The following is a 17275-nucleotide window of genomic DNA, read 5'->3' as shown; positions in this document are numbered from 1 at the left end:
ATTATAGCTGAATCTGATGTTAAAAGTGTGAGTGTAACAAAAATTAAAGTTTCAAGAAGGTTTCAAATTTCATCATCTGATTGAGTACCATGGTAATCCACTGAGTGACTCTTCAGTACGTCTAAAATTGTCTACCTAATGTTGGTGCTTGAAAAAATGTAAGGCAACCAAAGTCGGCACCATTTATTGTCCTTACACCATGAATGTATGGTTAGCTATCTTCTTCACACTGATATCCTTAGAGTAGATCCATTTGTGCAGTCACCCTAATGTCAACACAATTAAATGATTAGGTAGTATGGGAAGAAATGATTGTTTAAACAATATTTGTCCCATTTGTAACATTCTTGTTGAGAAAATCCCTAGACACTGTAGGACAGTATGACAGCTGAATGTCTTTAGATGGTGGGACAGCTTCTGAATGCAATGCTTTGGGGTATCAAAGGCATTAATAACAATTATTGGTGTTCAGTTTCCTCAGACACCTTAAGTGTGTAGTATTGACTGCTATGCTGGAAAGAATGTTGCCTATTGATTTGGCCAAGGCATAAAGCGATGTTGTCCTCTTCCTGTAGGGCTTGAATTAATCCTAACGCGCTGCAAGCCTGTGAACAACTTACCTTCTGCTACCCAGTGACAGAGGAGAGCCAGCTTACGGTTTCTGTGAGATCCACTGGGTTTCCTCACTGATGCCATCTGACAGTCACACAAACAGATGCAAGAAATCACAGGATGCTTCACGGAAACAGAAACACAGAACTGTTGCAACTTGTATCATTGACTACTGCGGGATGAAAACTTCTCATAACATTTTGACAAATAAGTGCTGTAATTAAATTTTGTTTCCAACTAATGTTCCATTAAACACAAAATTAATAGAGTTTACCATGAATTTTGGTTTGTTTCAAGCCAAACTGAATGGATTTAACAAACAACAGTATATACTTCTGTTATTTAATGTTAGTGTGTTGCAGCATGCAGTAATGTTTTTACTGGTCCATTGTCTCTTCCCTAACCAACACTTTGTGTATACTGTACTACCGTGCTTGGTCTAAGTCCCTGTGGACTGTATGGTTACTAACAGCTCATCCACGATTGCTTAGGGGTCTTATTTTGTTCTCCAAAAAAGACTTTATACTGTCAAACTCAGACATCCCATGTGATTGAAGGCCGATAGGCATGGAACTCTCAGAGCTGCCCTCAAAGCTGCAACAATGCCTGCTTTCACACAGCCAACTTATGGTGGGTGGAATGGAAGAACAAAGGCAGACTTGTTAGTGTTTAGATGCCTTTATTATTGTTTTATTTGGCTGCAATTTCTTGTCTCTTTGCCCATGTTCATTAAGATTTCAGCTACATTGGCTTGTGGGTTCCATGGCTTGAGGAGTAGTTACTGTATGCAACTCAAAACACAACAAGAGATACAATTTTCTTTTGTTCAAAACAATGTACAGAAAGTTGATCGTAAGAGATGGATAAATGTTCCTTTAATCCAACAAATACGCAACTAACAGGTACTTAAAACTGAAGAAATGTAAACAGTTATGAACAGTGATGAACCAGCTGAACTTACACTGATTAAACTATTATCATTACAACGTGTTCCATGTTTAAACCTTGCCTAACATACTATAGAAATATAAGTCACATCTTGCCAACTATACATACAAATAAAAGATGTGTCACATTAGTTATCAAAATGGACCCAAATAATAAAATAATGAATTTTGTTTTTGTTCAAGAAAATAAGACATATCCAAGCCTCTAGAATCACTTGTGTAGCATCAGTAATACATAAAAGTCAGTCTCTGGGATGGAAAGTTGACCTCCACTCTATCCAGGTGGTGTCCAAGTGGTGCTATGTGCTCTCCTGGGACTTCAGAATTGAAGCACACGTGGCTGCTGGGAACACACAGGCGTTGGGAGTTTGGCTTAGCGTTCTTGGGCTCTCTGCTGTACCTCTCAGAACTCCTCTCACAGTCAGAGCACAGCTAAAGCACAAGGGACTTCATTCAGACAATACATGCAACAAATGGATGATCAAAGAGCATTAGGGTTGCTAAAATCAATGAACGTTAGAACATGCTGTCAGTTGGATTAAAGAAAAATGCAGAATTGGGACTTTATAGGAGCTCCTGTGTATCCAGCATCTCTATGGAATGAATAACGTTCCAAATGTTATATTTGATCAACAAGCAGCATGAAAAGATGGCAACATAAAAGGAATATTGGCCCAATTTGACTCGCAAGTCAAACACCCCTGAACTATCTTTTGTGTCAGCTGCACATGGCACTTCCTATTTCATTTGGTAGTGTTGTGTATAGTATGTGATTAACCTCCACACATCACATCTTTTTAGATAGGATAGGCTAGATAGGCCCTTTATAATGCTATGTGTAATGCTGTTGGGTTGTTGTTGTTGTTTTTTTCTTTGTTCTTTGTATGCATTTGCTGTCTGTCAAACATTTTGCAAACCAGCATGTGTAATGGTGCTGAATAAATAAAAGTAACATTATTATTATTTTAAGTCATTGTATCAGGCAACACAACTTTGTTTACAACAATCCCCTATAACAGCGTTTATAAAATATATCCAGAGCTATGAACATATAGAAATACATTGGTTGAGCCTGACTTCATCACACGTAGGATTTTAAATTGACCTACCAGAGCACTGGTCAAGTTCCCAGCAACTGCTGTGTCACTAAGGCCTGGTCGATATACAGTAGCTGGAGGGAAAAAAAAAAAAAGATTGTTAGCTAGAAAAATCACAGGAGCTAAAATTCCCCCTGTAACAAGGCTGCTCAGACCCCCAATCAGCAATTGCTTGTTATGCTCCTTTGTGTGTCAAAACACTCCCTCATTACATGATTGGACAAAAAGGCTGATGGCTTTGTTATTTGTGGTACACTCTCTAACCAGATGTAAATTGTAACACAATGCAAATTTGCTTGAGCATCCGCAGTGTCCCAATCCCTCTTAAGCTTCTTGTTGACCGCGTCTGCCAGCTTTGTGTACACAATTGGCTCTTCGGTCATTCAAACTGCATCGTTAATGTCTGCCCTTTTGTGCCTCTCAATTCCAGCGGAATAAACAGAGTCACACGTGCAAAATTATTTTGTAACACAGATAATTAGCGGGAGAAACAATCCAAAGTATGAATAATAATGTGCCTCGGTAACATTATAACTTTTAGGCATGGGAAAAGGAGGGATTTGAATGCCAGGGGAAATAAGCTTATCAAATAAAGCTTGAAAATGTGCAGTGAATGAAATGAGTCAATCATTTTAATGTGAGATGGGAGCCCTGAGGAGAATAAATAAGCAATCGTCACATCATGCAGGGAGAACAAATGAGCATGGTACACAATTAGGCAGGGTCACATTCTGCCAGAGCTGTGAGCGTGGGATGGGCTAATGAGCTGTGTGAGCCAGCGAGTTTGTGTGTGTGTGTGTGTGTGTGTTTGAATGTTTTTAAAAGAAAAAGAGGAAATACAAGATGAAAAAGCTGATCCCTCACCCTCAAAAATTCTGATGTACGGACTAAGACAGCCAGACAGTCAGACACACAAGCAGCAAGTCAGGCGAGAGACAAAGATGAAAGTAAGAGGGGCTTGGTGGAGAAGAGGTAGGCTATCAGTCGACTTGGCATTTGGGGCAAGTAGACATGCAGGCAGACTGAGGAATGGGCAGGTACAGCAGCCAAACACACAACAAAAAAAGAGAAGTGCCTCAGAAGGACCGACGGCACGGAGCTTTCAAAGGCGACTCATAGTTATTAACTATTCAATCACATAAAGGAGAGCTGAAGGCGTGAAAGGTTGCGGACCGAAGCACTTTTGCTTCAGTGCATTAAGAGCCCAGTCCAGCACTCTGGCTCCGTGAAAGAGAAATAGATTGCCTCCCAGGAAGATGACTGCTCAAAGGAGTTGGCTTTTTTGCTTTAATAACGGCAATCTGCTGTGAAAATCTAATCGCAAGTACCATTTACACCGAATCTGGATAACTTCTGCTTGGGAAAGTGTACAATATGAATATTTCATTCCATGATATACAAATAAACACAACCCCCCCCTCCCCCATCAATCAGAGGACATTCTCAAAGTGAGTGAAGTAGAAGAGCAAATTGCTAATGAATGCCATGCTGCTAGAGATGCACATTAAAAATGGCTTTGTGGTTATGATGTACAACTGTTTGAAAAAGATAAAAAAAATTCCTTCCCCAGACAATTCAACACATTTTAATGTATATGCATACATGTATACGACCTGCATGGTCCCAACATAGAAAATCTTAAGTGGACACTAACACTGTGTGTAACCTGACTGACATGCACCCAACAACAAACCAAACATGATCACCGTCCCTCAATTGCAGCTCCATCTTTGCCATTAAAGTCAGATATGGACGTACCCTTTAAGCCCCCTGCTATCCTTCTGGCTGGCCTAATTCCCCCTCCTCAGTGGTGGATGAGAGGGATCAGAAATCCATCCATATGCATGGCAAACTATCTGCAGAGGGGATGTCAGGTCTCAGCCCGGCCAGCTTTCTGAAAGTACTAGTAATGACACTTAATGAAAGCTGGGGAGCTGAGCTCTGAGAAGGGGGGAAAGGCTGTGCTGCGTGCTCCACTAGCCCCCAGCCGACAACCAGACGGGGCCTTCAGACGCCATAAATAAACAAACGTGCAGCGTGAGAATATTTGTGCTATTTCCCCAGCTTCTCCATGCCATTCCATCCACTTATTTGTCTATTTATTATTATTCCCCAGATCTGTAGTTTGCTTTCAGCCCACCTCTTTACTCTGGGCTCCCTGCAGGCTTTTTGAAAGTCTCAAACCATTAGCTGCATTCACCCCTCAGCCTTTGATGGGCTGAGTTTGCATCATCAGTGCTCCACTGGGTTCAACAAATACACACACAAAGAGCTGTTTGACAACCTATCAGGCTGCTAATTTCACTTTCACTGATGGACCAAACCCTTCATATTCCTTGTTAAGATAACATTTTGTAATTGGACTGGATAAGGAGCACTTGTGCTTCCATTGATGATGGTCATATGGATAAAGCTGAGAAGGGAAGGTGAGGAGGGCATGTTGGTTGCAGGGATTCCTGTATTGAGATGGGTTGGTGGAGCTAAAAGTAAACAGAAGGAATGAGGGGACAGGGAGGCTCTTCTCAGCACAAGCCCCCTAATCAGTAGAGTCAACACACAGTAGATTGGGTTCACGTCTTTATCACCCAGCTCTCACTCTCATGCAATCCTTCCACCACCAGAACTTATCCCTTCAATCTGCCCCAATATCCCTCCTCCGAATCTGGGAGGATATCAGATAGAAATGTGTTGCAGGTAAATGCCAGGTAGCACAAATCTGGCTTACCTTCTGGGAAGGTGGCATTGGCTGAGAAAAATGAGATGGCCTCTGAGGCAGGACAACAAATAGCCCTCCTTCAAGTGACACCAGAAGTCCATGTTTTATTTAGAAAAAAACGTTTCCATGGTGATGCTTTACTGACACACTAACTTAAAAGGGGCTGGATGTGAACACTCACAACAACGATACACTTATGTGTCTGTCTGGCCAGAGGTGAGGACGTCCTTGGGTCGTGGGGTTGAAAAGTTTGCCTACTCCAGAGGCTCAAAATGTGCTGGCGACGTGAGGCTTCTTCATCTTCTGCAACATGTCCTTTGATCACTGACTCCCTTTCCACCCCCAACATTTGCCAGCTAACTGCACAAATGTGTCTTCGGTGTTAACAAGCTTTAGCCATCAGTCGAGACCGGGCCACACAGGTGGGGAGTGACACAAGTTGGCTGGAGTGGGGCAGATTACAGTGGGGGTCATGCTGGGTGTAGAAGGAGAAGAGTGCTAAACATGGTTGTATGTAAAGGTGAAACTCTACTCTGTGAGGTGAAGAGAGAAATGTGCTGGGACTGCATTAGATGAAAGACCCAGAGGCATAACCTGGGGAGGGTGGTGGGGGTGTCAGTAGACTTCCCATATGGACGCTTAGCCTGTCCAGAACTCTCAGGCTGCTGATTTCCCAGCCAGAAAACACAGACCATTACTCACAAATTACACTGAAGCATATGCTAATCCCAAAAACATCAAAAAATAAACACGAGAGCCAATAAAAATCTCAGGAGTTTTGCAGCAGCTTTGCTTCTCACTGATGCTGTCTGTGATGTGCTGGTGGTAAAGTGTCTGTATTGACCCGTGTTTCAGATGAGCCACTCCAGACTCACTCACGCTCTGAGAGCTCACTGCTTTGCCAAAGACACTGTCTCTGGAGTCAGTGCAGACAACAAGAAGTCAGAGAGAGGACGCATATAGTATATTAGTGCTTCTAATCAACCCGGGCTTCTATTGTAAAAACAAACAATCAGGAAACAATGCTGACCAGTTTGGACCACACAGGGTCCTCTTGGGTTGTGGGAGTGGTGAGGCACATGAGAAGATGAGTTATAAACACATAAACCACAAGTGTCTATTATAAGAAATGTTCAGACATAGTTGCACAAAAAAGTAGAGTTTATATATACATACATGTATAATTTATTTATACATTTTATTATACAGTTTATTGAAAATATCACACGAAGAATACAGTGAAGCTAAACAAAGATTGTTTTGGAATTATCATAAAAGCACACTCTTATACTGTATATGACTCGAGCTATAATCAAAATACACATTCACATATTTTCAGCAAACGTATAGTGTATTAATTATGCTCAAACATGAACTTCACGAAGTTGCCCTTTTTTAAAGAAAGATCGCTCAGAAAGACTTAGTTTTGAAATATGTAAATATTTTCTTCTCTCTGTGTATACCTGCATCTTCTCCTCTTTAATCCTCTTCCCAACAACCTCAGCTTTAAATCTCCTGACCTCAATTTGCTGTGCTTCCAGGCCTTCCTTGAGGTGGATTCATGTGTGTCTTTATAGTAAACAAAAAACTGCACACACAAACAAAAAGCATTTCACACACTGTTTAATTTGAGAGTAAGGCACATTACATACAACTCTTCTCTGTCCACTTTCTCTTTCTCAGCAGAGATGGATGATCTTCCTGCTTTGCTTTTTATTTTCTGTGCCAGTTTTTCATTTGTGCCTGCAGCTATGTAGGGAAATGATAAAATGTGCATTAGCTATTGTTGGGATGGAAACCAATTATTGTGCAAGTGCTTTGAGGCCCCAGCAGTAGTCTGATGTGAATTACATCCGTACTTACATCCAGGTCCAACTTGTTGACACTGAAAAGTATCTTTTGGACTCAAGGGCTGTCTGAATTGAACCTCCATCTTAGACGTGAATAGAGGAGATGAGAAGACAGAGATAGTAAGCTGTACATGTATTAAATAGGTATACATCTACAGAAACACAAGCTTGGAGTGTAATGCCAAAAATAAAACATAGAGTCAATCACAAACAAGGAGAAATTTAGGAGACAAATACAACGTAAGACGCTAGAGTTTTTTTTTTTTTTTTTTTTTACCTGGGATAGCTTTAAGTCAGTGTAAGTTATGACACTCAGCCTTTTCTCAGCTGTACAAAACACTCCCCTCCAACATGCTAAAGTCTCTGTATGCACAGGACTGTGAAGATGTTTGCAATAACTAACTTAATTGTAAAAGGATGACAAACTGAACTATATGAAAATTCAAACGATAAATCACTAAATCGTCCATTAAACTATTTTCCCAAGCGATTTACACAGCCGATGCAATAAGGCTTTCTGACTTCCAAAGACAGTCAGCTTGCCATTTCCTCGCAAGCCAGGACACTGCCAAAGCCACAAACACAACCTGTATGGCTCCTCCTTTTGTCAGCTAATGAGAACATTTGAAAAAAAAAAAAATAACTCACTGTGTGCACATAGCTTGCCAAATTAAGTTTTTCTATTCATATCTCCACCATTGTGACTGCTATTTCAAGACATCCCACTTTTGGTGGCATTCAGAAAGATAATTCCACAGCAGTCTTACTTCACTAACTTCTTTTGGGAAAAAAAATTATAATCATACAAGGTGAGAAAAAAACCCCGAAAAAAAACCCAACAACCCAGTGCACAGCCTGTTAGTGGCTACCTTGTTGTGTCAGGCGTTTCTCCAGCATCAGCCCCACAGCCATTTCCTGCCAGTCAGACGAAGGCTATGAGCACACCACCACCACCATCACAATGACCTTTCCACAAGCCCGGGGAGCACGCAATGCAGAGGAGAGGCAATAAAAGTAATGAAAGAAGCAAAGGCAATTAAAGTGGTGTGTGTGAGGGGAGCGTGACGGAGATGAGCCCAACTGGAGGCGGCCCTGGAATGCACTACAGCTCCATATCCCCCATAATCCCTGTGTGATCGCAGAGCAACCCTGGTGTGCTCCCAGTCTGATCATCCTCTTGCAGCATTCAGCAGCTAATCTATGCAAAAGGACAGCCATGCACATATACTGTACACACACACACACACACACACACACACACACACAGAGACTCAATCCTCCTCTTAAGTCCACATGGTACACATATATACACACCGCAGAAGCAGTTATTGTAGGCTTCATACAAAATGTGCTGCACGACAAAGTGAGTGAAACTACTAAAAATAAATAACCGAACACAAATATATTCAGGCACAAATGCGCACACACAGAGACACACTTGCTCACACGTTTAGTTCGAGAAAATGAGTTGCTCTCCTCCCGCCCTCTGCAGCGCAGCATTTCCTCGCGGCCAGTGAGAATCATTAATGCCCTTCCTCTGATGCAGCCACACAACCAACAGCAATTATTTTTAAAAGCAAAAAGGGAAAAGAGACAGCGAAACGCACAAATACACACTGCACATAATCATTACTTTTTTGTTAGGCCAGCAGTGTGGGGGTTGAGGAGGTGGCAGCAGCTTGGACTTCATTTTCTCTGGCGGAGTTTACTGACCGCAAAATGACAAGGATACTTTCCCTAAACCAATTAAGAGGCTGCAGTGCTGCTGTTACCATGTGACACTGACAGCACTTAAGGAGGCTGACGCCAGGCCTCCGAGATGAGCCAGAGATGTGCTCTTGGTCGAACAGTCAGCACACATGCACACACACATTTACACAGCAGTATACATGCATGCAATCATGCAGGCACAGTCACAAAAATCAATAAAAGGAATGGCATTGAATGGCAGAGAGCAAGTAACAATATGTATGCTAGGCGCTTCAGTACAAATCAAATATATAACCAGTAAAAAATTAAAACAAGAGGTCTGTATTTGTAAGGTCTGAGATTGGCTGCAATAAGCAAAACAAACAAACAAACAAACAAACAAACAAGAACATAAAAACAAGCTAGTGATGTCAGAAAACATCATAATACTTCTGCAACCCCCCCTCCCCCCCAAAAAAAAGAAAAAAAGAAAGAAACAGAAAAAAAGGCCTTGCTATCTAATCAGCTTTAGGAATACACAGAAAAGGGCAAAGATACCAGTCTCCCCTTTTCTTGACAACAGAATCTGATCTTGCTTGTAGTGTTCAATTAGTGAAGAGTGTGACCTCAGGAGGTTACAGCTTTCCTTGAGAAAAGGCTGCGTGGTCAACACTAATGACCACAATGCTCGGTGAAGGAGCTAGCACTGTGCCCCTTCTCTGCTCTGGCTAACTTAAACTAAAAATCCACTGTTGAGAAAGGAGATGAAACTCATTTTTTCTTCCCATTATAGAGAGCCTACATCACAGGGTTGCTCGGGGCTTGTAAAGCATCAGCTGGTCAAAGTGCAGCTTAAAGAGGGAAGAGCTGGTGGATAACTAGGCCTGTTACCTATCCACAATGGTTATAGCTGCTGTGAAGCAGGGGGAAGTTTGGGGCCACAGAAAGTGTATATTTTAAGTCTTTAACCAATTAAGTGTTTGTTAGTGGTCTGTAGTCTGGTCATTTCTTTTTTTGGGCTTAGTCCTCTACTGCTGGACTTCTCTAGGAGATCTGGAAACTCTCCTGCTGCATATGGGATATAATCTAAAAACGGGTGTCTGCTGACCAATTAGAGGAAACAAGAATCACAGACTCACTATTCTGTACCTCTGCAAACAATCAAATTAACGATAATCACTGCCTCTCACTCTCTGAGAGGATAGAGCATTTAGATTGACGCACAGACTTGTAAACCTTTGGAAGCAACAATTTTGATTGTGATCCATGAAAAGATGTATAGATAGAATTTTTAACTTGGCTGTGTTGGGCACTCGTTTCGTTCTGCTGTAAGTTTATTAGAAAAATAGTTATGACGATATGAGAAGCAGTAACACGCCATAAATGTGTTTCATCGTGAGGATAACATTTTATTAGTTGGATGTAAGTGTCATCAAAAAAGTAAAACATTTGTTATCCTCAAATGTTCGTCCTGTGAGGTCACAGTGACCTTGAGCCATCAAATTCTTATGTCGTCAGTTTATCCTGCAAATGGATATTTGGGTAAAATATCAATTCCTCCAGGAATTCTTAAGATATTGTGACCTACAGACAGATAGAAGGAAACGTCAGCGCAACAAAACGCTGTGATTGTTGGAAACTGCCAGAGCCGCCTCATGACACCTCGGAATAGCTTCTACAAGTACATTGTCTGATAGTTGAAACAGCCCCTTCAGAATGCATTTTCTCATCCTGTTTTCTGAGTGTTTTTTGGGGACTGGTTTGTGGTGCAGACCAGTCTTACACTAAGGTCGTAGTAATTTAGAAACATTTAAACAAATTACCTTCAATGAATATTCAAAAAGGAGATAAGCTTTATACCGCTGAAGCTGAACCATCCCGGCCTCTGGTTAGCTTTGCAGTTCCATCACACCCCTCTGGAGTGCTTAGCGTCCTCGACCAGCTCCAGAGAAAGATAATGGACGGCTGCCAGTTACGCCCCTCTGTACTCATCTCTTCTAATCAGATCCCTATCTCATCAAGCTGCATGCTTGTTTCACGTAGAAGTAAGTTTGACAGTCACGTCCCATCTTAGCTCTGTAGTGGAGATTTAAAACACACAGGTAGGCAGATGAAAGATATCCCTTATATGCATGAAAGAGATCAAATTGGGATTAAGGAGATTAATTTCAGATGGTAATTGAGAAGGAAACTTTTTCATCAGATTTATCTAACTTTCTTAAAGATGTCAAATGTGCTGTGATTTAATTTGCTAACAGATGAATGGTTGGTAAATTGCTGTGCTTCAGGCTTGTGTCCCTTTGGTTGGTGTAGAATCGTAGATCGTCAAATTTCATGACTTGTGAAGATCTGACTCATTTCTCTTGGCTTCCTCTGGGGTTAAAGAATAATTACTAGTTTTGAAACACAAATTCAGACTGAAACTAATTCAATTTATGAGTATGGCTGGAGGGTGACTTCTGGTCGTTGTATAAACGGTGTAGCTAGGTTTCAATCAGAAAGCAAGTATGGGAGGGAACACCTCCCCCCCCAATAAGGAGATGACAAGATGACCTTGGAATTCACACAGTGCATATGCTCCTATGGCGACATGAATTTGGTTCTGATGCTTTTTTTTTTTTTTACAACGATGTGCTGCTAAAAGTAAGAAATACCAAAATAAAATACACAGAAGTGTGATTATGTTTCTATTTTATATAAAAACTGTGTACATTTTCAAACTACACGACTAAAAAACTTAGACCCAACAAAACCACTTTGTTCAAGTCATATTGAAGAACATGTTCAAAGCTACGGGCTCTAAAATACTCTCCATAATGTCACTAACACAAATATCACTGAGGATATCATAAACATGTCCGCTGGTCAATAAACATAATTAAATTGGTAAGAAAACCAGCAGGGGGTCTACTTAAATAATATATGATTGTGAATGAAAGATAATTCCAACAACACAGTTTGAGAGCATAGGAGAAAAGTTGAATGATTTTTGGGTTTTTTTGGAACTCTGTTTTGACCTGGACTTATTCTTTATCAACCTTATATTGAATTTCTCTCTGACATGTTGATCCTGCTTTTTTATGCTACATGAGGCAGGCTTCAGTTTGATGTTAGAGTCGGCACAAAAGCCACAGACTTCACCCATTGTGGACATTTCTCATTCAATCCGTTTTGCAAAACTATGAGCATTTACATTTCTAAGCTGGCTGTGAGCCAGTAGAAGATCTAAAATACAGCAAGTGTCACCTTCATTTCCACGTGAGTCGCTATCTTAAGTTGTGTTGCTGTGAATTTACCAAACAGATATGGGTAGGGTTTATTCTTCGGCTCAAACGCTGATTAAGTGAACTTAAGATGAAAAGATTTAAATCCTGATAAGATTCAAGCAGATAAAACATGCACATTGAACCACATTGTGTGTTTACAGAGCAGTACACTGAGACACTTACTTCAATCAATATATTGATGTTTTGTAATAGGCTCCAAATGACTTAGGTTAGAGACTGCTGTGCAGCAAACCTTCACACTGTTTCTGCAATTCATTTCAACTCAACTTAAATAAACAGCATTTGAGACAGCAAAAAAAAACCAACTCCTGACCCTTATAGATGACTATGTACATTTTTTAGACCTCACAAATTCCTCCTCCCAATATTTACCGTCACTCTCCAGTGTTCTATCAGAATACAGGCACACACACACACCTGCACACTCTCAAAGTATGTTACATGTGTTCTTTCATAGGTGTCTTTGATGCAAACAAAATTTCTGCATGAGAAAAATGATCTCTTCACATAAGCAATATGAGGTCATGGTGAGGTGCATTCATCCAAATCTATGTCAGCTTTTGAGTTTTTATACACAATCAAACTTTTATTTTAAGTGTTGGTAAATTGTTTGCATGTAGAGTAGGTGTGTATTCAACTGTTGCCAAGATATCTACATGCTGTAGCTAAATGTCTACATTGGAGGGAGTCATTTATTATGCCAGTTGAAATAGGTTTGTAAGATTTCAAATTTATTTATTTTTATTAACCTTATAGTTTACCAGGAATATTCCCATTGAGATAAAAAACGGAGTCCTGGCCAAGACATGTAAAAACAAAAACTCACAATAAAAAATAAAATACAAGACACAAAACAAAATTTAAAAAAAAATCACAAAGCATCATTTAAACTGTCAACAAGTCAGTTCTCAGCAACCAGACACTGGCTCACTGTGTGTGTGAAAGAGTGCTGAGCACGGCCTCTTTACTGCCAGGTGAAGCAACTAATTAAATATCAGAGGGCGGTGGAGCTCTGCCCCCTTCCTCTCTCCGACATTAACCAGGACAAGAGCCATAGGTCAGAGCTCTTACAAACTCAGGGAGATGAGAGGTCGGGAAAAGGAAAAAGTGGAAAACAGGGGAGAACATTTTGGCTGGGTGGAAGATGACACTTTCTCTAGTCCCAGTTTCACCGCTGGTCCGCCTATGAGTTGCTTTGGGATATGGAGGAGGATGCATCAAGATGATTGGATAGTGCTTTCACCACAACATGATGTGTCACCCACTGTGAATGTCAAGAGCTGCTGGTGGTTAGGGATACTGTGGGAAAAGCCTGAAGCCTTTCCAATGTTCACCTCCCTTTTCCATTGACGAGTGAGGTGCTGTAGCAGCTAATCGATGGCTTGTGAATTCCCTGTGCTACCCCCTGGCCAGGCTGATCAATATTCCTGGCAATTAGAATCCCCTATCTGCATGGCTGTAGGGACCTTGGGGTGGCTCGCCAGCCCACAAACACCCAATTTAGTCCTCAGCCTATCACTTAATTACTAAATCCTCCCTAATGCCTATTGGCAGGTGGCGGGTGTTCTCACAGCAGACCCAGTGGCTGAGTGAACATGAGACCTTTGGCAAGGTGCTGGTTAAGATGCTCCCTTCCCACTTCAGCTGGCCAGTTAAACATCTGATTTCACACAAGGGCCCCGACCTGAAATGATCCTCCTATTGAGCGCATGGCCCACACAAGAGAATTGGGATGTAGGGTAGAGGATACAAGACACCAGGACACATATAGTGCTAACACACCTGTCAGCTATTTCATGTGGATCTAAGAGGTGCAGCTGTGTGCTTTACACTGCTCACAATGAGCTGAATCCCTTGTGTTTTTTCAAAATGGCTACCTTGTGAAAATAATGTATACTGTATCACAATGATACCATAACAACAGAATGAGATACAAATGTGTGTAAGTTAAAGCTTAAAACCCTCCAATGTAGGACTACCTTAAGCTTAGTAGCTAATGGTCTGGGTGCAAAGACGCCTCTGGCCTTGAAATTTGAAACTTTTTACCGAGGATTCTAATTCTTTCCCTTCATTTACACTTCCTATTTCTTTATGTGCATCCCTCTGTTAGATAATTTTTAATATGCATTTTACGATGGTATGTTGTGCAGGTAAGGAGTTTGCATCACACAAAAGGCCCAGGGCTGAGAATTGATGGACAATTTCCTTGCAGGTGAGTGGCTGAGGCAGCTGCCACATCACACACTCAGGTGACTGTCTCATGCAATACATTAAAGCCAGCACTGGAGGCTAGCTGACCTGACAAAGCCTGTCACTGTCACTCCCCTTCTTTTTCCTGCACCACTGACTTACACAGTTTCAGTCAATGTCACTGTTTTTTTTAGGGGGGAGGAGGAGGGGTTCCACCTTTTCACAATGCCATTTTGTAATTTCCATTCCTTCTCAATTTAGAAACAAGAAAACGGACATATGAGCAAAAAGCTGACGGAGGACCAAAAAAAACCCCCAAACCCAGACATATTTGCCCCATGTGACGTTGAGGAGTGACAGTAGAGGGAGAGCCAATAGATAATATGTGATGTGTCACACTAGTACTATGCCGGACCAACAAGCTGTCTTTTAAGGTTTTCAATTTCCAAAAGAAGCATGGAGAATGGCTTGACAATACTCGATCAGAGTGAGAGACAAACTGCAGCGATTTACCTCGGTCATCCCGGACGTCTTCATCGAGCTGCTTCATCCCTGCAGTGGCTCAATCCTTTTTCTCTGCACTGTTGTAAAGTCACCAGACAAACAGTTTACTGTAAGTGATCATAGGGTTTGAGTTTAATTGTTTGATTCATATAAAGGTAATGGCTTGTTAATGTAGTGCAAGTATATTTCTCTGCTGGTACCTGCTTCCTCTCGGTGGTTTTGCTGCTAACAGCCTCCAGGTCTTGCCCCAGTGTGTTGACCCCTTTGCTCCTGAGCAGGTTTGTCCTGCTGACTGCATCTGCCCCTAACAGGACCTCCGTCTGCGCTGCCTGAAGACAATGTTTACAATGTAGACAACTTGTTGTGTGTTGGAATATGCAGTATTTCAATAAACTGTTTTTACAAATGCGGGTCTATAACTCAGAAGGCCATCTTTGAGGTGGTGAAGCCTGGACATCTCCACTCACCTGACACACCTCTGCACCATGCATACTCCACTCCTTGATGCCTTGGGCACACCGCTCGAGGGCCTGAGGGAGAGAGCACACACACACACTCCCTTGCACTTACACACAAACACACAACCCTGTCACTATTCTGTCACATAACCATTGAAATGGCCTGAGGTGAAGTAAGGAAAGGTGCCCAGAGCTTTACAAATCCTCTTGAAGGACAGAGCAGAGAAGCACCTGCCTTCATCCGCCCCCGAGCTATCTCAACACCTGCTGCACTGCTCTCACTCAGCTTCCTGCCCTTAATTTGGTATTTCCACAAAGATGACATATGTATCAGGCAGCGCAGGAAATGTCCTGGGTTGGTAGAGACCTGCTTCCTGACAGGTGTCACCTCCAATCAGCACAGGCCTGCCTCTGATGTGTTAACTATTCAATTAACCAGCACATCGCACTGAGTGGGTGCCAACACCTAATTACCTCGGAGACCTTGCCTGTGAATGGCGTGAAATATGTGTATGCGCATCTGTGGATGACAGGTCACACATCATGTTACTGTTAAGGGTTCTTCTCACTCTGAACCACCTCTGCATTCAAATGTGTGGTTTTAAGTATGTTCATGTGGCTGTGAGACAAGGAGGGGCAGGAAGTTCCTAGTTACCTTCTTCCATATATCCATTTCTCAGTATCAAACACACACTGCAAGAAATATATATTTTGCTTTGACTAAAATATGAGTGCAAACATTCAATTGAAAAAAACAACAACAACAAAAAAACAGTGTAATTTAGCCACGTTTGAAAATGACTCCTGCCATAGGGCCGCTTCCTCTCACACCATTAAAATAACGAGGTGTCACTGAGCTCTGCTTCCATAGCGCCGATGTTGACACCCATCAAGACAAATCTATATTTCATGGCCACTTATAGATGTATAAATAGCCAAATGAGGTGTGCTAACCATCTATAAAGAAGCACTAAAAGGTTGCCAGAAGATGGCGAGTGTCATGAGCAAGTTGCACAGGCCATCAATCTGAGGAGAGAGGAGAGGAAAGGGGAGAAGGCTAGTGGAGAGGAGTGGGCTGCGTTGCGTGGGTTAGAGGCGAGGCACAACGCTGTGCAACAAGCAGGGCAGTAAATCACATCTGCACGGCACGCTCACTCCAGTGACACACAGCCACTTCAACTGACACGGGGCTTGCTCGACATCCTGATGGATCACCACACTACACTCCATTAAAGGCAAACGGGCAAGACAAGCACTGACATAACAAACAATTAGTCACTGCTGTGGGTATGGACTTTACATGCCGAGGGTCCGCCCGATGATGGGCACTCACCTCCTTTCCGGCCCGATGAGGTACATTATCAGTAGTTCATGTTAAAAAGGTTGTGTTGTGACCGGAGTTTACGCTGGATTGTTTTTTGACGGCCAATCTAGCCGGCAAACATTCCAGAATTCCGGCTATATTGATCAAGGACTATACAGTATAACCTATGACCTATAACCTTCATTTAACAGCAATAAAATACACAAATGCTATTGGTTATTCATTATCAGGCAATAAATAAAAGTCCTCTCTCACTAATAAACAGCTGATATGCATGTTTCAATATATAGAGTATGCTAGGTTGTTGTATGTTTCAAGTTTATATAAGCTTTCCTCACATATTGTGTTTCCCACAGAACAACACTGTGCAGTGGTGACTGGGGAGTGTTCTAAAGAAGATTTGAGATTTTTTCTTAATACATCGGTTTGATCCGCTTGGCCTCTTTACATTTCTCAGTAGCAGACAGTAGCCTATTCATCAAGCAGCATGTTTTATACCGACATCCAATTAACCCTCTTCTTTTTTTTAAATGTTCCTTTCAATATTTCTTTCTTATAACAGCTTATCTGTGCGGTGGTTCATTTATGGTGAAGTGTAACA

The 17275-nt window shown here is 41.7% G+C and overlaps 1 protein-coding gene across 2 annotated transcripts in view; it reads right to left on the bottom strand.

Moving 5' to 3' along the window:
• Positions 1–777: 777 nt before the first annotated feature.
• Positions 778–17275, bottom strand: part of LOC306821611 (uncharacterized protein) — a 113575-nt gene continuing 97077 nt past the window's right edge. The window contains exons 9-14 of one of the 2 annotated variants that reach the window (XM_079340141.1): positions 15360–15422; positions 15093–15221; positions 14902–14969; positions 10772–10987; positions 2669–2730; positions 778–1991 (exon numbers count right to left, since the gene is read on the bottom strand). The gene's annotated coding sequence lies outside the window, so the exon portion shown is untranslated. The remainder of the gene's footprint in view (positions 1992–2668; positions 2731–10771; positions 10988–14901; positions 14970–15092; positions 15222–15359; positions 15423–17275) is intronic. The other variant, XR_013778818.1, reaches the window with a different exon arrangement.

Source organism: Symphodus melops (assembly GCF_947650265.1).
Source record: "Symphodus melops genome assembly, chromosome: 3".
In the NCBI taxonomy this organism is placed as follows: Eukaryota; Metazoa; Chordata; class Actinopteri; order Labriformes; family Labridae; genus Symphodus; species Symphodus melops.
This window is presented reverse-complemented; position numbering and strand designations above follow the sequence as displayed.